The following is a 23,590-nucleotide window of genomic DNA, read 5'->3' on the forward strand; positions in this document are numbered from 1 at the left end:
TTACCATGGTCTTTCAGTATCTTGGGGTAGAGTTCTCTTGCTTGAGGGTGCACTTGGGCACACTATTCTATTTTATTTTTCTTCTTGTTTTTCTTAAAGTTTTTATAGTTTATATATGAAATATTTATTTTAATGTTGTTACTGTTGTTGAAATATTTTATATTAGTTGTCAATTACTTTTCTTGAAGTTTCCTTATTTCCTTTTGTCACCGAGATATAATCCCTGTTGGAGCCCTAGGACTTATAGCATTGTGATTTTCCAACTAGGGATGTAGTTTAGCAAGTAACAACAACAACAATAATAATAATAATAATAATAATAATAATAATAATAATAACAACAAATAGTTGAAAAGCCAACAACACTCATTCCAGTGTGGGTAAAGATCCCTCATTTTCCTTAAACCATTTGTATTTTACTTTTCCCCGACCACCCACCCCCACACGAATATGGAGTTACCAACCCACAATCAATGATACTCTCCTGTTTTGACAAAGATGATCGAACAGTAAGCAAACAATGTGAATTGTGAAATGTTAAATGTTCCCGAATGAACATCATAAAACAGCCGTGGAGGTCCTGTAGAGAGTAGGGTTCCCTTGCTGTACGGGACCAGATAAGCAGCCCTTAAAGTAAAGAAAGTCATTCCTGACACTTTCCTCTGAGACTGCTTTAAAAGATTTGATTCTGGATTTTAGGGTTTAAAGGCCACTCATGAATGGCAGAAGCAAGGGACATTAGCAAGCTCCTGAGAATTACCACATATACATATGATCAGCACCAAATGCCCTCTTCACCCAAGCTAGGACCAGGGAGGGGTAGGGAATGGTAGACCTTTAGGTTCCCCAAAACCCCCATCCTTAGCTCTCAAGGATGGTGAGGTTGCAGACACTACAAGAAACTATCGTGCTTGAGCAGGTATTGAAAACCTGTCCGGCAGATCGCCTGGCAGAGGTTTTTTCAATAGGCTAATTCCCTAGTACTATCCCAAAGGGTTTTGGTAGCATATTGGAAATGTCTCTGCCTGGTAATCTGCTGGACTGGGGTTTAAGACCAAGACAGTGGAAAACCATGGTTCAGAGGCTATGGCACTACCCTAGACCAAAGAACAATGGTTAGAATTTGGAGTGTCCTCCTCTTAACCCTTTTACCCCCAAAGGATATACTGGTACGGTTAACAAAACTCATCCCTTTACCCCCATGGACGTACTGGTACGTCCTTGCAAAAAACTGCTATTTAAAAATTTTTTTTGCATAATTTTGATAATTTTTTGAGAAACTTCAGGCATTTTCCAAGAGAATGAGACCAACCTAACCTCTCTATGACAAAAATTAAGGCTGTTTGAGCAATTTAAAAAAAATATATTGCAAAATGTGCTTGAAAAAAATAACCCCTGGGGGTTAAGGATTGTAAAGTTCCAAATAGCCTGGGGGTAAAAGGGTTAAGAGCTGCTTACCATAATCTAGTTTCTCTTCCACCAAGAATAAAATAGCCACTGAACAATTACAGGGCAATAGTAAACGGCCCTTTCAAAATTGCTGGAATATGTCATTCTTGAACAACTAGTTAGTCACTTTTTAAGATCCGAAGCATTGCCAGACAACTGTTCAGCATACAGACAATCATATTTCATTTGCTGTTGTAAATGATCGGTTCAAAACGATGGATGTAAACAAATTTGGTATCTTGATATTGCCCGATCTTGGCGCTACTTTCGATAGTGCACGAACTGCTACTCAATGATTTAAGGGCCAATGGTATCGAAGATCAAGCCCTTGAGTATCTAAGATTACTTGGTTGACAAACTACTGTCTACGAATTGGAAACTCATTTATCTTGAGAACAATTAAAAAGAAGGGTACCCAAGGGAAGTGTACTAGGCCCAGTCTTATTCTGTACCTATACTTTAGATCTATCAAATGTATGAACTGGAGTTTAAACTGTTTGCCCATGATACACAACTTCACTTTTCATAAATGACATTGATGATACTGCTGAAACTTTAAACCAGGTTCTTACCAGTGTTAGAGAATGGATGACAAATATACAACTAAATTAAAGAAAAACAACTTAAGAACTTTTGGCGACATACATAAATATTAACAACTTGATCCCAATATAAAGTAAATTTTGTGACCTAGAGGTATCACTTGACTGTAATGTATCTCTCAGTGCTTAAAGTCATAATGTAGTAAGAAACACTGGATATAACTTTAGAAACACTGCTTTTGCAAAGAAGTAACTGGATGAATATTTTGTACAGAAACCCGTGATTAACTGTGTTCTTACCAAGATTGACTATTGGAACTCCATCCACAAGAATCTACCAAAAGTGCAACTTATGGAATCACATGGAATTACAAAACATAATAAACATGAGGAGGAAGATTGATAAAATGTGTTCCACCCTGAGAAAGGATCATTCCTATACTAATTGAATTAAATTGGCTGTCTATTCAAGCTAGAAAAGTTTAAGATAATGTTTGTGCAATAACCCATCAAGTTATCGGACATCCAAAATATCAAGAGAGAATTGCTACATATTGTGCGGCCAATGAATCGTGTAAACAAAAGAATAGTTAAAGATAGTTTCAAATTATTGGAGCCAAGATGCATGTCTAACAGCAGGATCTACAATTTTCAACATGAGGCTCCAAGACTATATAACAAGCTTCCACTAAGTATCCAAAAGACTGAAGACAAAACTTTCAAGAAGAAACTGAAGACATTCTTGTTTTTTAAAGTGCTTCAATAATGTGGATTTGACAATAAACATGGAATAAGCTGTGTATTACTCTAAATACATAAGACTGTAAATGACAAACATCCTTGTAGTGCATAAGGTTCCCGTGCTATAGGACCAGGAAACCAGCCCTTAAAATAAAGTAAAAGTGAAGTAATTTTCTGAATAATTAGTAATTTAAAATTTAGGATAATAAGGATCACAATCCCATCAAAATGAAAGACATCAAATCAACCAAAAATAGAAGCGAGAATATTTGCTGCTGGACAATGCATGATCACAACACCTAAACAGGATAAGAACTGCATTGAAGACACTTGACCCCTATGAAGTACATAGAGGTAAGACAGCAAGCTGGGAGAAAGGAAGAATATTAATCCACTAGAAGGGTGGGAATTAGGTTGGACATTTTTCTATTTAAAGGATCAGATATATTACTGTATTAGATTTTGGATGATTATTGATGCCATTGCTCTTTAGATGAAAATTTCAAATTTCGTTGGTACGGCGATTCCTTAAGATATACTAGACGCACATGACTCAACATCATATCTAGCATGCTGTCTGAGGAGCAGTCAAACCAAGGAGAGGAATATTATAGGCCAAAATGTTGCAGTTTATACTGCTCAAGTAATCATCCTTAATTACAAGTTTAGAGAAACCAGATAGATTTCTAAAGTAATCACCCACCATATTGTGGTTCACCGATTGATTTCTTAGTACATCTTGGATTCATGAAGACCTGTAAATCTATATCACGGCCTCCTCTTTATATACCAACTATTTTATTCTAAATCGACTTTATTGGGTTTATAAAAGCTTAAACAAATATGAAAAATTATAAAAAAAAGAAAAAAGAAAAACATCTTTGATATCTGCATGTACTTTACACCTTTCACAGAGGGACTTGGAACATAACACTGAGATGGCTGAAAGATTACTGTACTGTGCTGTGGAATTAAAAGATACCTTTACTTTACCCACAAAATAAAGGGTGAGAGAAAAAATGCTGTTGGACCAACATAAGAAAATGATAACCAAATGTGATACAGAAGGTAAATTGAACATTAATTCCAGATTAACCAACAAATTAAAATGGATGGCAGTAATCAGAACCGGGTGTCCAAAATACTTAAGAGAATTGTTACACATTGCGCAGCCAACAAATCGTGTCGACACGATAATAATTACAGATGGCTTTAAACTGTTGGAACCTAGATGTATGTCTACTTTAGGCTCCAGAGCCTTTAAATATGCAGCCTCGAGACTATATAATAAGCTCCACGAAACATTCGAATGATTGAAGACATTAAGGCTTTTAAGAGGAAACTGAAGACTTTCTTATTTCATGAGTCTTTTGACAGTGACGATGCAACAGTAAATGAACAATATGCAATACGAAATGTTAATACTCTGAACGAACAAGGTAAACGACAGTGGAGGTCCTGTAGAGAGTGGGGTTCCCCTGCTGTATGGGACGGGAAAAGCAGCCATCAAAGTAAAGTAAAAGTAAGTAAAGAAACAGTTCTAGCTCAAGGTTAACCAAAAGTGGATTATTTTGTATAAAAATTGCACCATAACATCCAAAAGCGTTGGTATAAATAAGACAACCACCACTATGTAAGGATGCAAATTAATGGGGAAAACAATGTTGCTGGTGTCTATAACAATACAGCATGACAGGAGAAGATGGAAGTCTTTGAGGTCACAGGGGAAAAGGTTCATTATAAAGGGGATGTATCTGGACATTGCCTACTTACAAAAGGAATGAGATTCCAAAGAGCATGTTGCTTGTGGCTATAACAATACAGCATGACAAGAGAAGATGGAAGTCTTTGCGGTCACAGGGGAAAGAGTTCATTATAAGGGTGATGTATCTGGACATTACCAACTTACAAAAGGAATGGAGCTCCCAAGAGAATACCTTCAATTGAGAGTTGACAGAAAAACACATGCAACACCCAAGTACTGTATTGCTTAATAAAAGAAAAATTTCAATTAAGTTCAAAATAGTAATGTTACATTAAGAGTGGCACTTCTCAATGGTAACGAGGATCAAATGGAAAGAATTAAAAGTTGAAAGGCAAAAAAATGAATAACATATTGCCAACTATTTTGGACCAAGTACCTTCAAAAATGAACTAGAAGTTTATCCAAACAGGCTAAAATGTTATTTTCATTAGTAAAATAAATTTTTGAATATACTTACCCGATGATCATGTAGCTGTCAACTCCGTTGCCCGACAGAAATCTACGGTCGGGATACGCCAGCGATCGCTATACAGGTGGGGGTGTACTCACCAGCGCCATCTGTGGTCAGGTACTCCAGTACTTCTTGTCAACAAGACCTCAATTTTCTCCTCGGTCCACTGGTTCTCTATGGGGAGGAAGGGCGGGTCCTTTAAATCATGATCATCGGGTAAGTATATTCAAAAATTTATTTTACTAATGAAAATAACATTTTTCAATATTAATCTTACCCGATGATCATGTAGCTGATTCACACCAAGGGTGGTGGGTGGAGACCAGTATACATGTTAACAAAGAAGCTAAGTATCCCGTATTTCATTTTTATTAGTTATTCAAAATAACAATATAAAATAAATAAGTACCTGGTAAGGAAGTCGACTTGAACCATTACTCTGCCTTTAATAAGTACGTCTTCCTTACTGAGCGTAGCGGTCCTCTTAGGATGCTGAACGACTCTTAGGTGCTGAAGTATAAAGGGCTGCAACCCATACTAAAGGACCTCATCACAACCTCTAACCTAGGCGCTTCTCAAGAAAGAATTGACCACCCGCCAAATCAACCAGGATGCGGAAGGCTTCTTAGCCGACCGTACAACCCAAAAACAACAATAAAAGCAATCAAGAGAAAGGTTAAAAAGGTTATGGGATTATGGGAATGTAGTGGCTGAGCCCTCACCTACTACTGCACTCGCTGCTACGAATGGTCCCAGGGTGTAGCAGTTCTCGTAAAGAGACTGGACATCTTTGAGATAGAATGATGCGAACACTGACTTGCTTCTCCAATAGGTTGCATCCATAACACTCTGCAGAGAACGGTTCTGTTTGAAGGCCACTGAAGTAGCCACAGCTCTCACTTCATGTGTCCTTACCTTCAGTAAAGCAAGGTCTTCTTCCTTCATATGAGAATGAGCTTCTCTAATCAGAAGCCTGATGTAGTAAGAAACTGCGTTCTTAGACATTGGTAGCGAAGGCTTCTTAACAGCACACCATAAGGCTTCTGATTGTCCTCGTAAGGGTTTTGACCTTTTCAGATAGTACCTAAGAGCTCTGACTGGGCAAAGTACTCTCTCCAGCTCGTTACCCACCAAGTTGGATAGGCTAGGGATCTCGAACGATTTAGGCCAAGGACGTGAAGGAAGCTCGTTTTTAGCCAAAAAACCGAGCTGCAAGGAACATGTAGCCGTTTCCGATGTGAAACCTATGTTCCTGCTGAAGGCGTGGATCTCACTTACTCTCTTAGCTGTTGCTAGGCATACGAGGAAAAGAGTTTTTAATGTGAGGTCCTTGAAAGAGGCTGATTGGAGCGGTTCAAATCTAGATGACATCAGGAACCTTAGGACCACGTCTAGATTCCAGCCTGGAGTGGACAACCGACGTTCCTTAGAGGTCTCAAAAGACCTAAGGATGTCCTGCAGATCTTTGTTGGAGGAAAGATCCAAGCCTCTGTGGCGGAAAACCGCTGCCAACATACTTCTGTAACCCTTGATCGTAGGAGCTGATAGGGATCTAACGTTCCTTAGATGTAACAGGAAGTCAGCAATCTGGGTTACAGTGGTACTGGTTGAGGAAACTGCATTGGCCTTGCACCAGCTTCGGAAGACTTCCCATTTAGATTGATAGACTCTGAGAGTGGATGTCCTCCTAGCTCTAGCAATCGCTCTGGCTGCCTCCTTCGAAAAGCCTCTAGCTCTTGAGAGTCTTTCGATAGTCTGAAGGCAGTCAGACGAAGAGCGTGGAGGCTTGGGTGTACCTTCTTTACGTGAGGTTGACGCAGAAGGTCCACTCTTAGAGGGAGAGTCCTGGGAACGTCGACCAGCCATTGCAGTACCTCTGTGAACCATTCTCTCGCGGGCCAGAGGGGAGCAACCAACGTCAGCCGTGTCCCTTTGTGAGAGGCGAACTTCTGAAGTACCCTGTTGACAATCTTGAACGGCGGGAATGCATACAGGTCGAGATGGGACCAATCCAGCAGAAAGGCATCCACGTGAACTGCTGCCGGGTCTGGAATCGGAGAACAATACAATGGGAGCCTCTTGGTCATCGAGGTAGCGAACAGATCTATCGTTGGCTGACCCCACAGGGACCAAAGTCTGCTGCAAACATTCTTGTGAAGGGTCCACTCTGTGGGGATGACCTGACCCTTCCGGCTGAGGCGATCTGCCATGACATTCATATCGCCCTGAATGAACCTCGTTACCAGCGTGAGCCTTCGATCTTTTGACCAAATGAGGAGGTCCCTTGCGATCTCGAACAACTTCCTCGAATGAGTCCCCCCCTGCTTGGAGATGTAAGCCAAGGCTGTGGTGTTGTCGGAGTTCACCTCCACCACCTTGTTTAGCTGGAGGGACTTGAAGTTCATTAAGGCCAGATGAACCGCCAACAACTCCTTGCAATTGATGTGAAGTGTCCTTTGCTCCTGATTCCATGTTCCCGAGCATTCCTGTCCGTCCAATGTCGCACCCCAGCCCGAGTCTGATGCGTCTGAGAAGAGACGGTGGTCGGGGGTCTGAACAGCTAACGAAAGACCTTCCTTGAGAAGAATGCTGTTCTTCCACCACGTTAGAGTAGACCTCATCTCTTCGGAAACAGGAATTGAGACCGTCTCTAGCGTCATATCCTTGATCCAGTGAGCAGCCAGATGATACTGAAGGGGGCGGAGGTGGAGTCTTCCTAACTCGATGAACAGGGCCAGCGATGAAAGTGTCCCTGTGAGACTCATCCACTGCCTTACTGAGCATCGGTTCCTTCTCAGCATGCTCAGGATGCACTCTAGGGCTTGGTTGATCCTTGGGGCCGACGGAAAAGCCCGAAAAGCTCGACTCTGAATCTCCATACCCAGGTAAACAATGGTCTGGGATGGGACGAGCTGGGACTTCTCTAAATTGACCAGGAGGCCCAGTTCCTTGGTCAGATCCATAGTCCATCTGAGATTCTCCAGACAGCGACGACTTGTGGGAGCTCTTAAAAGCCAGTCGTCTAAATAGAGGGAGGCTCTGATGTCTGCCAAGTGAAGGAATTTCGCAATATTCCTCATCAGTCGCGTAAACACAAGAGGTGCCGTGCTTAGGCCAAAGCACAGGGCTTGGAACTGGTACACAACCTTTCCATAGACGAATCTCAGGAAAGGTTGGGAGTCTGGATGGATGGGGACGTGAAAGTATGCGTCTTTCAGGTCTAACGAGACCATCCAGTCCTCCTGCCTGACCGCTGCTAGGACCGACTTCGTCGTCTCCATCGTGAACGTCTGCTTGGTGACATAAGCATTGAGCGCACTGACGTCCAGCACCGGTCTCCAACCTCCTGTCTTCTTGGCTACCAGGAAGAGACGGTTGTAAAAGCCCGAGGATTGATGGTCCCGGACTATGACCACTGCCTCCTTTTGTAGCAAGAGCGACACCTCTTGTTGCAACGCTAGCCTCTTGTCCTTCTCCTTGTAGTTGGGAGAGAGGTTGATGGGAGATGTAGCTAGAGGGGGATTGCGGCAGAACGGAATTCTGTATCCCTCCCTCAGCCACTTCACAGACTGAGCGTCTGCACCTCTGCTCTCCCAAGCTTGCCAGAAGGTCTTGAGTCTGGCTCCTACAGCTGTCCGGAGAGGAAGGCAGTCAAAACTTGCCTCTTGTGGACTTGGAACCCTTCTTGGACTTGCCACGGTGACTGTCTGCACGGGTACCTCCTCTGCTGGAGGTTCTGCCACGAAAGGGCGGGATGAACCTGGAAGCAGGTGTATCAACTGCTAGGGGGCGGTAAGGTTTAGTCACGGAAGGTAAGGTCTTAGCCTTACGTACAGAAGAAGCCATGAGGTCATGCGTATCCTTCTGGAGAAGAGAGGCAGCCATCCCCTTAATTAACTCCTCCGGAAACAGACACTTGGAAAGAGGAGCAAACAGCAACTCTGACCTCTGGCAAGGGGTGATACCAGCAGATAAGAAGGAGCACAGATGTTCTCTTTTCTTGAGGACCCCTGATACATAAGAAGCCGCAAGCTCGCCAGACCCATCCCGTATTGCCTTGTCCATGCTGGACATGATCAGCATGGCTGAGTCCTTGTCAGAAGGGGCAGTCTTCCTGCTTAAGGCTCCCAGACACCAATCGAGGAAGTTGAATATCTCGAAGGCACGAAAGACTCCCTTTAACATGTGATCAAGATCTGAAGAGGACCAGCAGATCTTCGAACGTCTCATAGCCAACCTGCGGGGAGAGTCAACCAGACTTGAGAAGTCGGCCTGGGCAGAGGCAGGAACCCCCAAGCCAGGTTCCTCTCCCGTGGCATACCAGACGCCCGACTTAGAAGCCAGCTTGGGAGGAGGAAACACAAAAGAGGTCCTTCCCAGTTGCTTCTTGGACTGCAACCAATCCCCCATAACCCTCAAAGCTCTCCTTGATGATCTGGCGAGAACAAGCTTGGTGAAGGCAGGCGCAGTAGACTGCATGCCCAGAGCAAACTCGGAGGGAGGAGAACGAGGGGTTGCAGACACAAAGTGTTCAGGGTACAACTCTCTGAACAAAGCAAGGACTTTGCGGAAGTCTAAGGAGGGTGGCGAAGACTTGTGTCCTTCAACATCAGAATGAGGATCATCTAGATGAGCAGCTTCATCCTCAGAAACCTCCTCACCCGACAGTTGAGTTGTAAGAGGCAAAGGCAGAGCAGCAAGCTGAACGGCTGAATCCTGCAGAACGGGTGCATGCGTACCTGCGGATCCATCATCATGCCTCTGCTGGACAGACTGTGAGCTGGCAACAACAAAAGCAGAGGGCCGGTGTGAGGGAGGGTCTGCGGTGGGCTGAGGAGCATGCGGTGTGGTATGCAGAGCATGCTGTAAGGCATGCGGCTCATGCTGCATGGCATGCGGCTCATGCTGCATGGGATGCGGCTCATGCTGCATGGTATGCGGCTCATGCTGCATGGCATGCGGCTCATGCTGCATGGCATGCGGCTCATGCTGCATGGGATGAGGCTCATGCTGCATGGTATGAGGCTCATGCTGCATGGTATGAGGCTCATGCTGCATGGAATGCGGCTCATGCTGCATGGTATGCGGAGCATGCTGTAAGGTCTGCAGAGCATGCTGCATGGGCTGAGGAGAATGCCGCATAGTGCTGGAACCCGGCAACTCCCGATGCGGCAGCTCACGCATGTAAGCAGAAGGTGCAGCACGAACATGCGTCTGGCAGTGAGGACTGCGCAACGGTGGAGGAGCTCTCACAGGAGGAGGGGTGTTAACCTTCTCTGCCTGATACTCCTGCATAAAAGCCGCAAGCTGAGACTGCATAGTCTGCAGCATGGACCACTTAGGGTCTACTGTGGTTGGAGCAGAGGCCTGTTGAGGGACCACTCTACCTCTCTTGGGAGGTGTGCAGTCATCAGATGACTGCGGCGAGTCCGAACTGACCCAGTGGCTACACCTGGGCCGTTGGACTAGCTCGGATGGGACCTTACGTTTGAGCGGTCGAGAGACCTTTGTCCACCGTTTCCTCCTGGAAACCTCTTCCACAGACGAGGAATGTAAGGGCTCATTCGTCTGGGAGTGGAAGGGACGATCCTTAGCAGATACGTCCGCAACCACTGAGGATACATCTGTGCGCCGATCAAGGCCTGCCGAACCCTTTGGTCCTTCGACATTGCTTCTCCCCTGGGCTTGGGAGCTTGCAAGAGGTCCCGGACTGGGAGGACGACTGGCACGCACAGATGTATCCTCATGCGCAACACTGACACTGACACTATGCACAGCACTAGCACTAACACTTCCCACTGCACTCTTCGCTTTCAGCTCTCTGACATCTGCCAAGAGCTGATTGCGGTCACTAACCAACGACTCCACCTTATCACCGAGAGCCTGAATGGCACGCAACATATCAGCCATTGCAGGCTGAGCACTCGTAGCAGGTTCGGGGGTCACCACCACAGGGGAAGGAAAAGGTTGAGGGGCATGGGGAGAGGAAATATCCAAAGAGCGAGAAGAACTCCTCCTATCTCTCTCCTTCTCTAACCTACGAGTATATCTGAGGAATTCATTAAAATCGAATTCCGAAAGCCCAGCACATTCCCCACATCGATCTTCCAATTGACAGGATTTTCCCCTACAATTGGAACATACGGTGTGAGGATCAACAGAGGCCTTCGGAAGACGCCTATTACAAGTCCTAACACTACATCGCCTGTATTTAGGAACTTGGGAATGGTCAGACATCTTGAATTTTAGAAGTAGTCAAAGGGGGAATTCCAAAGTAAAGCAAAGATCGTTAACCAATGAATCAATTAATACCAAAAGCTTGCTAAGCTAAGGCTAAAGCTTCCTGTACAGCGAAGGCTAAATTTCAGAGCAAATACTTCACCAAATCGTGAACAAAAGACTCCAAAATCAACAGCGTATCCATGTAGGTCTTGCCGGTGGCACGACAGAGGAAAAATTGAGGTCTTGTTGACAAGAAGTACTGGAGTACCTGACCACAGATGGCGCTGGTGAGTACACCCCCACCTGTATAGCGATCGCTGGCGTATCCCGACCGTAGATTTCTGTCGGGCAACGGAGTTGACAGCTACATGATCATCGGGTAAGATTAATATTGAAAAACTTCATTTAGAGGGCAATCACACAAAAGACTGCCAGGTATATAACCCCTACACATTTCACATTACCAACTGAATAGTCAACCAAAAGGAAACCAAGTGAAATAAGAAGTTGATCAAGAAAGAACCTGGAAAGACACAAGATAAAAAATTTTCAAGACTATATGAGTCTTTGGATCACACTGACAGATATGATTTATGAATCTGTGCTATATAAGACAATACTGGGGTCTGTGAACCCATTTCCAGTGCAGGAAAACTGAGCAGCTATGATAAACAGTAAAGGGTAAGAGACTGGACAGCAAAGACGGAAGAAAGGAACCTGGAATCGAGATAAAGTAGAACGATATATGGAAGGTGCCAATGGAATGCTGCAAAGACTTAAGCAATGCCTACAGTGCCCTGGAGGAGGGGCACTGATGGCACAACCCTCCAACAAATGGAAATGATATTGCCATTGTAGCTTAGGAGCTGTGATTTGTGATACAGAATTTCAGCTATAAGACCCAGAGCTCTAAATAGGGAGATCCTTCAGAGCAGAGGAGAGAAATTGTGAAAAGTAGTATGGTGCAGCCAATATCCAAAATGACCCTTGTAACATGCAGTGCTATGATACTGGACCCGCACGAGGCTAAGAGATAAAAATGATTTACCTTAAATACTCGCCTAATACAATGAAATAAACAGCCTATGATTGTTTGGAACTAATATTAAGATTGCTTTGAAAATTAATTCCCTCCTCACTAAAGTAACTTTTATATTCTATATAATATACAGTATTACACTTTACCAGAGCATTAAAATGCACAACCACCTACCAGTGCTTAATCAAACATGAATTAAAAAATACTAACTACTCCACCAGCAGATTCAAGGCAGAAATCCACGGTTCCTCCCCCTTGAGAAGCTTTGGCTTCTTCCTCCTCTCCTCTGAAGAGGGAGTGAGGAGTTCCTCATCAGCGGAAGCTCAGCATAGTCGTTCCGCTTCCAAAAGCTTGATAGTGTATAGATCTGAAAGTAAATAAATTTTTATTCCAAATATTACATGTACAGTATATTGCTAAGTGATTTACATAATTTATAAAGAAAAAATAGCAATTTCTTCACACAGACCTCATATGACATTTTTGTTTTAATTTGTTTTTTCAAGCACATTTTGCAGTATATTTCTTTTAAATTGCTTTAACAGCCTTAATTTTCATCAGAGGGGGGTCAGATTGGTCTCATTCTCTTGGAAAATGCCTGAAGTTTCTCAAAAAATTATCAAAAATATGCAAAAAAAAAATCAAATAGCAGTTTTCTGCAAGGACGTACCGGTACGTCCATGGGCGTAAAGGGATGAGTTTTGTGAAACGTACCAGTACGTCCTTTGGGGGTAAAAGGGTTAAGGACCAATTACTCATCGTATATCAATTTCCATTCAGTATGATTAAATAATTTATCTCAAAGCTTGTATACCAGATGCAACCCTAGTTGGGAAATCAGGATGCTAAAAGCCCAAGGGCTCCAACAAGGAAAATAGCCCAGTAGGGGAAGGAAATAAAGGAAAGAATGTTGTGCCTAAGTGTACCCTCTAACACAAGAACTCTAACCCAAGACAGTGAAAAACCATGGTACAGAGACTACAGCATTACCCGAGACTAAAGAACAATGGTTTGATTTTCATACCCCACTCCATGTGAGGGACATATATTTTTTTTGTCTGAATGTTTCTTCGCCTCCTGCTGCCAAACCTTCCAATCAATTCATCTTGGTCATTGCTGGGCCAAATGACTTGAAATTTGGCACAGAGGTCGAGTGGGTAAATACCCAGATGAGTTTAAATTTTTTCTTTTGATACATACCAAATTAATTTTAGTTTTTTTTTGCCATTTTCTGACAAAATAAATTATATTCTGGTCACCTGCGCCCTGGTATTACAACCAAATGAATTGAAATTTCATACCGAGGTGCCCTAGATAAATACCAATAGAAAGTCTCGACATTTTCGGAACAGGTTTCTTCAAAATGGTTAATTTTGCCATCTGTTTATTTTTAAACAAAAAAAATTAATGATTATTTTTAGATTTTCAACTTTTTATAGACCAAAAATTTGCATTTTTTGCTCTTATGCCCTGATATTTAAATCACGACCTGAAATTTGGTATGGAAATACCTATAATATACGCCCACAGGACGTTAATCACGACTTTTGCTTACACCACTTCAGAGTGATTTCTTGTAAATATTGGGGATCCATTTCTGGAAGAGATTAATACAGTCCAGTACATGGTTGCATGGAGAGGGAGATGTTGCCTTTCTAGTGAAGTGTCCTTTACCTAGAAGAGTTGCTTACCATAACTAAAAAATCTATTCTACCCCTACCAAGTGAGAAGCCACTGAACAATTACATTGCAGAGCTCTTCTAGGAGAAGGACACTACAAAATCAAACGATTGTTCTCTAATCTTGGATAGTGCTATAGCCTCTTTACCATGGTCTTTCACTGTCTTGGGGTAGAGTTCTCTTGCTTGAGGGTGCACTTGGGCACACTATTCTATTTTATTTCTCTTCCCCTTGTTTTTCTTAAAGTTTATATAGTTTATATGAAATATTTATTTTAATGTTGTTTCTGTTCTTAAGATATTTTATATTAATTGTCAATTATTTTTCTTGAAGTTTCCTTATTTCCTTTCCTCACTGGGATATAATCCCTGTTGGAGCCCTAGAGCTTATAGCATTCTGCTTTTCCAACTAGGGATGTAGTTTAGCAAGTAACAATAATAATAATAATAATAATAATAATAATAATAATAATAATAATAATAATAATAATAATAATAATAATAATAATAATAACAACAAATAGTTGAAAAGCCAACAACACTCATTCCAGTGTGGGTAAAGATCCCTCATTTTCCTTAAACCATTTGTATTTTACTCTTCCTGACCACCCACCCCCACATGAATATGGAGTTACCAACCCACAATCAATGATACTCTCCTGTTTTGACAAAGATGATCGAACAGTAAGCAAACAATGTAAATTGTGAAATGTTAAATGTTCCCGAATGAACATCATAAAACAGCCGTGGAGGTCCTGTAGAGAGTAGGGTTCCCTTGCTGTACGGGACCAGATAAGCAGCCCTTAAAGTAAAGAAAGTCATTCCTGACACTTTCCTCTGAGACTGCTTTAAAAGATTTGATTCTGGATTTTAGGGTTTAAAGGCCACTCATGAATGGCAGAAGCGAGGGACCTTAACAAGCTCCTGAGAATTACCACATATACATATGATCAGCACCAAATGCCCTCTTCACCCAAGCTAGGACCAGGGAGGGGTAGGGAATGGTAGACCTGTAGGTTCTCCCAAAACCCCCATCCTTAGCTCTCAAGGATGGTGAGGTTGCAGACACTACAAGAAACTATCGTGCTTGAGCAGGTATTGAAAACCTGTCCAGCAGATCACCTGGCAGAGGCATTTTCAATAGGATAATTCCCTAGTATTATCCCAAAGGGTTTTGGTAGCATATTGGAAATGTCTCTGCCTGGTAATCTGCTGGACTGGGGTTTAAGACCAAGACAGTGGAAAACCATGGTTCAGAGGCTATGGCACTACCCTAGACCAAAGAACAATGGTTAGAATTTGGAGTGTCCTTCTCTTAACCCTTTTACCCCCAAAGGACGTACTGGTACGTTTCACAAAACTCATCCCTTTACCCCCATGGACGTACTGGTATGTCCTTGCAAAAAACTGCTATTTTTTTTTTGCATAATTTTGATAATTTTTTGAGAAACTTCAGGTATTTTCCAAGAGAATGAGACCAACCTGACCTCTCTATGACAAAAATTAAGGCTGTTTGAGCAATTTAAAAAAAATATACTACAAAATGTGCTTGAAAAAAAAAATAACCCCTGGGGGTTAAGGATTGTAAAGTTCCAAATAGCCTGGGGGTAAAAGGGTTAAGAGCTGCTTACCATAGCTAGTCTCTCTTCTACCAAGAAAAAATAGCCACTGAACAATTACAGTGCAATAGTAAATGCTCCTTTCAAAATTGCTGGAATATGTCATTCTTGAACAACTAGTTAGTCACTTTTAAAAATTCGAAGCATTGCCAGACAACCGTTCAGCATACAGACAATTATATTTCATTTGCTATTGTAAATGATCGGCTGGAAATGATGGATGTAAACAAATTTGTTATCTTGATATTACCCGATATTAGCGCTACTTTCGATAGTTGTGCACGAACTGCTACTCAATGATTTAAGGCCCAAATGGTATTGAAGATGAAGCCTTTGAGTATCTAAAAGATTACTTGGTTGACAAACTACTGTCTACGAATTGGAAACTCATTTATCTTAAGAACAATTAAAAAGAAGGGTACCCAAGGGAAGTGTACTAGGCCCAGTCTTATTCTGTACCTATACTTTAGATCTATCAAATGTATGAACTGGAGTTTAAACTGTTTGCCCATGATACACAACTCTTACTTTTCATAAATGACAGTGATGATACCGCTAAAACTTTAAACAAGGTTCTTACCAGTGTTAGGGAATGGATGACAAATATACAACTAAATTAAAGAAAAACAACTTAAGAACTTTTGGCGACACACAAATATCAACAACTTGATCCCAATATAAAGTAAATTTTGTGACCTAGAGGAATCACTTGACTGTAATGTATCTCTCAGTGCTTAAAGTCATAATGTAGTAAGCAACACTGAATATCACCTTAAAAACATTGCTTTTGCAAAGAATTAACTGGATAAGTATTTTGTACAGAAACCTGTGATTAACTGTGTTCTTACCAAGATTGACTACTGGAACTCCATCCACAACAATCTACCCAAAGTGCAACTTATGGAATCACATGAAATTACAAAACTTAATAAACAAGACGAGCAAGATTGATAAAATGTGTTCCACCCTGAGAAAGGATCATTCCTATACTAATTGAATTAAATTGGCTGTCTATTCAAACTAAAAAAGTTTAAGATAATGTGCAATAACCCATCAAGTTATCAGACATCCAAAATATCAAAGAGAATTGCTACATATTGTGCAGCCAATGAATCGTGTAAACACAAGAATAGTTAGATAGTTTCAAATTATTGGAGCCAAGATGCATGTCTACAGCAGGATCTACAACTTTCAAACATGAGGCTCCAAGACTATATAGCAAGCTCCTACTAAACATCCAAAAGACTGAAGACAAAACTTTAAAGAAGAAACTGAAGACATTCTTGTTTTTTAAGTGCTTCAATAATGTGGATTTGACAATAAACATGGAATAAGCTGTGTATTACTCTAAATACATAAGACTGTAAATGACAAACATTCTTGTAGTGCATAAGGTTCCAGGAAACCAGCCCTTAAAATAAAGTAAAATTGAAGTAAATTTATGAATAATTAGTAATTTATAGTTTAGGACAATAAACATCACAATTCCATTAAAATGAAAGACATCAAATCAACCAAAAATGGAAGTGAGAATATTTGCTGCTGGACCATGCATGATCACAACATCTAAACAGGATAAGAACTGCATTGAAAACACTTGACCCATATGAAGTACAAAGAGGTAAGACAGCAAGCTGGGAGAAAGGAAGAACAGTAATCCATTAGAAGGGTAAGAATTACGTGGGACTAAAGACTGGATGCAACAGCGACCCCAAACAGAATTAGTTCACAGGTACCATAAAAAACAAGTGAATAAACAGACGAAGGCAGAATATGAAATTCAATCAGTTAGCCTCATTCTAATGTCTTCAACAATTTACTGGCTGCTAAAAGATGTACCATACCCACTACAAACAGGTATCTAAAATACAGTACTTCTCACCAAACAACCAAATGAAATTGCTTGTTCTTAATTAGCCACTAATTGTGCAAATACTTTAAAACAACACTGTCAAAACCTGTAGTACTACTGTACTCATTGTCACCTGTGCATTACAGTTAAAGTAAATACTGTACAAGTCTGAGTATGCTTTAGCCAAACTAAGGAAAACTCCTATTTTCAGAAATTTTCATATTACACTATTACGCAGTTAAATAAACCTGTTATATCTGAACTATCTATGCTAATCATAACTCATCCCAGTTTATATATGAAATGTTTTAATTTTGCTAATGTTTTTAAAATATTTTATTTCAATTGTTGATAAAGTCTATATTAATTATTTCCTAATTTCCTTTCCTCACTGGGCTATTTTTCCCTGTTGGAGCCCTTGGGTTTATGGAATCTTGCTTTTCCAAGTAGGGTTGTAGCTTAGCTATAAAAATAAGAATAATAATAATAATAATGTGGGTCACACATTTCCAAACTGTGAACTACTGAATGCCTTGGACTATAAATGATAAAATGTCTGTGCAGGTCCTGTAGAGAGTTGGGTTCCCCTGCAGCATAGGACCAGAAAAGCAGCCCTTAAAGTAAATGTAAAGTAAATTGGCTGCTGTTTTGGTATGCGATCTCAAAGTCATGCTTTTGTTTTGGTATGCAATCTCACCCGATAGTAGTGATCACATTTCACTTCATGACGATGCAAGAACCATTAGATTTTCTAAAAAAAAAATATATATATAACGGAAATAATTATCTAAGAAATAATAATCAATCATTGATGTTAGCATATGCAGCTGAACATTACCGCTTGCCAGTAAATATGGAGCTTGATGTTTTTATTATTTGGCTAGGAAAGTGAGCGCATAGCGAAGCAAGAACCATTAGATTTTCAATTATTGTTTTTCTTTACCTATTAAAAATACTGATATCACATACCATAGCAAAATAATAATTTCTGAGACCACGCCATAAATGAGATTGCAGAAGACATACTTTAATATCTTGACTACTGAAAACTCATATGAGCCAATAACAGAGAAAAAAAAATATATATGCACTGATCAAGGTGCGCATTTTGGTCTTATAGCATCCTGCTTTTCTAAGTAGGGGTGTAGCTTAGCTAGTAATAATAATAACAGCAGCAGCTTAGTAACTTTGAGGCAGATATGATTCAGCCCGGGGCAAGTCGAAGTAAAATGCTAAAAGCAAAAGCAAGGCCTATACTATTTTAGGAAGTACAGAAATAAGAAAAATGATATTTTAATTATAAAATAAATTTTTGAATATACTTACCCGGTGAATATATAGCTGCAACTCTGTTGCTCGACAGACAAACTGTACAGAAAAAAAAAACTCGCCAGCGATCGCTATACAGGTTGCGGGTGTGCCCAACAGCGCCATCTGTCGACCAGATACCAAGCTCTATGTAAACAAAGACTCAATTTTCTCCTCGTCCCACTGCGTCTCTATTGGGGAGGAAGGGAGGGTCATTTAATTTATATATTCACCGGGTAAGTATATTCAAAAATTTATTTTATAATTAAAATATCATTTTTAAATATTTAACTTAGCCGGTGAATATATAGCTGATTCACACCCAGGATGGTGGGTAGAGATCAGTAATATATGTTTACATTTTATGAGCTAAGAGTTTTTTATTTCATTTTAGAAGTTATCAAAATAACAAAAACAAAATAAATAGGTACCTGGTAAGGAAGTCGACTTGAACGATTACTCTGCCTTTTAAGTACGTCTTCCTTACGGAGCCTCACGATCCTCTTAGGATGCTGATCGACCCCTAGGAGCTGAAGTATCAAGGGTTGCAACCCATACAACAGGACCTCATCAAACCCCTAATCTAGGCGCTCTCAAGAAATGACTTTGACCACCCGCCAAATCAACCAGGATGCGAAAGGCTTCTTAGCCTTCCGGACAACCCATAAAAACAACATTAAAAACATTTCAAGAGAAAGATTAAAAGGATATGGAATTAGGGAATTGTAGTGGTTGAGCCCTCACCCACTACTGCACTCGCTGCTACGAATGGTCCCAGTGTGTAGCAGTCCTCGTAAAGAGACTGGACATCCTTTAGATAAAAAGACGAGAACACTGACTTGCTTCTCCAATAGGTTGCGTCCATTATACTTCGCAGAGATCTATTTTGCTTAAAGGCCACGGAAGTTGCAACAGCTCTAACTTCGTGCGTCTTCACCTTAAGCAAAGCTTGGTCTTCCTCACTCAGATGTGAATGAGCTTCTCGTATTAACAGTCTGATAAAGTATGATAAAGCATTCTTTGACATAGGCAGAGATGGTTTCTTAACTGAACACCATAAAGCTTCAGATTGGCCTCTTAAAGGTTTAGTACGCTTTAAATAGAACTTAAGAGCTCTCACAGGGCATAAGACTCTTTCTAGTTCATTGCCTACAATCTCCGATAAGCTGGGAATATCGAAAGATTTAGGCCAAGGCCGAGAAGGTAGCTCATTTTTGGCTAGAAAACCAAGTTGTAGCGAACATGTGGCTTTTTCTGACGAAAATCCGATGTTCTTGCTGAAGGCATGAATCTCACTGACTGTTTTAGCTAAGGCTAAGCATACCAGGAAAAGTGTCTTTAGAGTGAGATCTTTCAGGGAGGCTGATTGTAGCGGCTCAAACCTGTCTGACATGAGGAATCTTAGTACCACGTCTAAATTCCAACCAGGGGTAGCCAAACGACGCTCCTTGGTGGTCTCAAAAGACTTAAGGAGGTCTTGAAGATCTTTATTGTTGGAAAGATCTAAGCCTCTATGCCGGAAGACCGATGCCAACATGCTTCTGTAGCCCTTGATAGTGGGAGCTGAAAGGGATCGTCCTTTTCTCAGGTATAAGAGAAAAACAGCTATTTGAGCTACAGAGGTACTGGTCGAGGATACAGAGACTGACTTGCACCAGTCTCGGAAGACTTCCCACTTCGATTGGTAGACTCTAATGGTGGATGCTCTCCTTGCTCTAGCAATCGCACTGGCTGCCTCCTTCGAAAAGCCTCTAGCTCTCGAGAGTCTTTCGATAGTCTGAAGGCAGTCAGACGAAGAGCGAGGAGGCTTTGGTGTACCTTCTTTACGTGAGGCTGACGTAGAAGGTCCACCCTTAGAGGAAGACTTCTGGGAACGTCTACTAGCCATCGAAGTACCTCGGTGAACCATTCTCTCGCGGGCCAGAGGGGAGCAACTAGCGTCAACCTTGTCCCTTCGTGAGAGGCGAACTTCTGCAGTACCTTGTTGACAATCTTGAACGGTGGGAATACGTAGAGATCTAGATGTGACCAATCTAGGAGAAAGGCATCTATATGTATTGCTGCTGGGTCCGGGACTGGGGAGCAATAGATTGGAAGCCTCTTGGTCAGCGAGGTTGCAAAGAGATCTATGGTTGGTTGGCCCCAAGTGGCCCAAAGTCTCTTGCACACATCCTTGTGGAGGGTCCATTCTGTTGGAATTACTTGCCCTTTCCGACTGAGACAATCTGCTATGACATTCAAGTTGCCTTGGATGAACCTCGTTACTAGGGAGATGTCTTGACCTTTTGACCTGATGAGCAGGTCCCTTGCGATCTCGTACAACGTCAGTGAGTGGGTCCCTCCTTGCTTGGAGATGTACGCCAAGGCCGTGGTGTTGTCTGAGTTTACTTCCACCACTTTGCCTCGAAGGAGAGACTTGAAGCTTTTCAAGGCCAGATGTACTGCCAACAGCTCCTTGCAGTTGATATGCATGTTCCTCTGACTCGAGTTCCACAGTCCTGAGCATTCCCGACCGTCTAGTGTCGCGCCCCAGCCCACGTCCGAAGCGTCCGAGAAGAGAACGTGGTTGGGAGTCTGAACAGCCAGGGGAAGACCCTCTCTTAAGTTGATATTGTCCTTCCACCAAGTCAGACAAGACTTCATCTTTTCGGAAATCGGGATCGAGACCGCTTCTAGCGTCTTGTCCTTTTTCCAGTGAAAAGCTAGATGGTATTGAAGCGGACGGAGGTGTAGTCTTCCTAGTGACACAAATTGTTCCAGGGATGATAGCGTCCCTACCAGACTCATCCACAGCCTGACTGAGAAGCGTTCCTTCTTCAGCATGTTCTGGATGAATAACAGGGCTTGACTTATTCTGGGGGCCGACGGAAAAGCCCGAAAAGCTAGACTGTGAATCTCCATCCCTAAATACACAATAGTTTGGGATGGGACCAGTTGCGACTTTTCCAAATTGACGAGTCCCAATTCCTTGGTCAGATCTAGAGTCCACTTGAGATCCTTCAGACAGCGACGACTGGAAGAGGCTCTGAGAAGCCAGTCGTCCAAATAAAGGGAGGCTCGGATGTCCTATAAGTGGAGGAATTTGGCTATATTCCTCATCAGCCTTGTAAACACGAGAGGAGCTGTGCTTAGGCCAAAGCACAGGGCCCGAAACTGGTAGACCACATTTTCGAAAACGAATCTCAGAAAAGGTTGGGAGTCTGAGTGGATGGGGACGTGGAAGTAGGCGTCCCTTAGGTCTAGGGAGACCATCCAGTCTTCCCTTCTGACCGCTGCTAAGACTGACTTTGTGGTCTCCATGGAGAATTTCGTCTTTGTGACAAAGACATTCAGAGCACTGACGTCTAGCACCGGCCTCCACCCTCCTGTCTTCTTTGAAACCAGGAAGAGGCGGTTGTAGAATCCCGGTGATTGAAGATCCGAGACTTTGACCACCGCTCCCTTCTCTAGCAAAAGAGACACTTCCAGTTTCAGGGCTTGTCTCTTTTCTTCCTCTCTGTACCTGGGAGAGAGATCGATGGGAGACGTTGCTAGAGGGGGTTTGCGTACAAAAGGGATCTTGTACCCCTCTCTGAGCAACTTCACAGATTGTGAATCTGCGCCTCTCCTCTCCCAGGCTTGCCAGAAGTTCTTGAGTCTGGCTCCCACTGCTGTCTGAAGTTGGAGGCAGTCAGACTCTGCCCTTAGAGGACTTGGATCCTTTCCTCTTCCCTCGCTTCCCTTCGGCACGAGCACCTCCTCTGCTGGAGGCTCTGCCACGAAAGGGCGGAATAAAGCGAGACGCTGGAGTGTCAATCCTCGGTCTAGCCGACAATGTAGGCAAAGGGGGAGCTTTGCGAGCTGAGGACGCAACTAGATCGTGAGTGTCCTTCTGCACTAACGAAGCAGCTATCTCCTTTATCAGAACTTCTGGAAATAGGCTCTTGGAAAGGGGAGCAAAGAGAAGCTCAGATCTCTGGCATGGTGTAACTCCAGCAGAAAAGAACGAGCAGAGAGACTCTCGCTTTTTCAGGACTCCAGACGCAAATGAGGCAGCAAGCTCATTGGACCCATCACGGACGGCCTTGTCCATGCAGGACATAATGAGCAAAGAAGTCTCTTTATCTGTCGAAGAGATTTTCCTGCTCAGGGCTCCTAGGCACCAGTCTAAGAAGTTAAAGACTTCAAAAGCCCTAAAGATTCCTTTCATAAGGTGGTCCAGGTCCGATGATGACCAACAAATCTTTGAGCGTCTCATGGCAAGGCGGCGGGGAGAGTCTACAAGACTTGAGAAGTCGCCCTGGGCAGAGGCAGGAACTCCCAAGCCGAGAACTTCTCCCGTGGCATACCAGACGCTCGATCTAGAAGAGAGTTTAGCAGGGGGAAAAGCAAATGCTGTCTTCCCTAAACTCTTCTTGGACTCTAACCAGTCTCCTATCACCCGCAAAGCTCTCTTAGACGAGCGTGCGAGGACGAGTCTAGTAAAGGCAGGTGCGGTAGAAGGCATGCCTAAAACAAACTCTGAAGGCGGAGAACGAGAAGCCACAGAAACAAACTGGTCAGGAAACAACTCTTTGAAAATAGCCAAAACTTTTCTAAAGTCCAAAGAGGGTTGAGTTGACTTAGGCTCGTCCAGTTCTGATTTGTTGATCATCTTGATGTGCAGCAACATCATCATCAGAAAGTTCCTCATCCGAAAACTGATGAGGAAACGGCAACGGAGTGGGTAACGTCTGGTTCGCTGAGTCCGGTCGCACTGGTGCATGTGTGACGAAGCCGGACGCAACGTCATGGAACTGCTGCACAGTCTGTGAACTGTCAACACCCATGGTAGCGCGAGGACGCACAGCGTCTACCCGAGACTGTCTAGACTGACTGGGTTGCGCAGTGGAAACCACACTGGGTTGCGGAGGTTGACGCACCGCGTCAAAACAAGTCACCTCT

General features: G+C 42.5%; 1 long non-coding RNA gene across 1 annotated transcript in view; it reads right to left on the reverse strand.

The window, feature by feature from the left end:
• Positions 1-23,590, reverse strand: part of LOC137660141 (uncharacterized) — a 184,549-nt gene that overhangs the window by 152,736 nt on the left and 8,223 nt on the right. The window contains exon 3 of the long non-coding RNA XR_011047621.1: positions 12,420-12,576. This is a non-coding gene — a long non-coding RNA (uncharacterized lncRNA). The remainder of the gene's footprint in view (positions 1-12,419; positions 12,577-23,590) is intronic.

The sequence above is a fragment of the Palaemon carinicauda genome, chromosome 20 (genome assembly GCF_036898095.1).
Source record: "Palaemon carinicauda isolate YSFRI2023 chromosome 20, ASM3689809v2, whole genome shotgun sequence".
Classification (NCBI taxonomy): domain Eukaryota; kingdom Metazoa; phylum Arthropoda; class Malacostraca; order Decapoda; family Palaemonidae; genus Palaemon; species Palaemon carinicauda.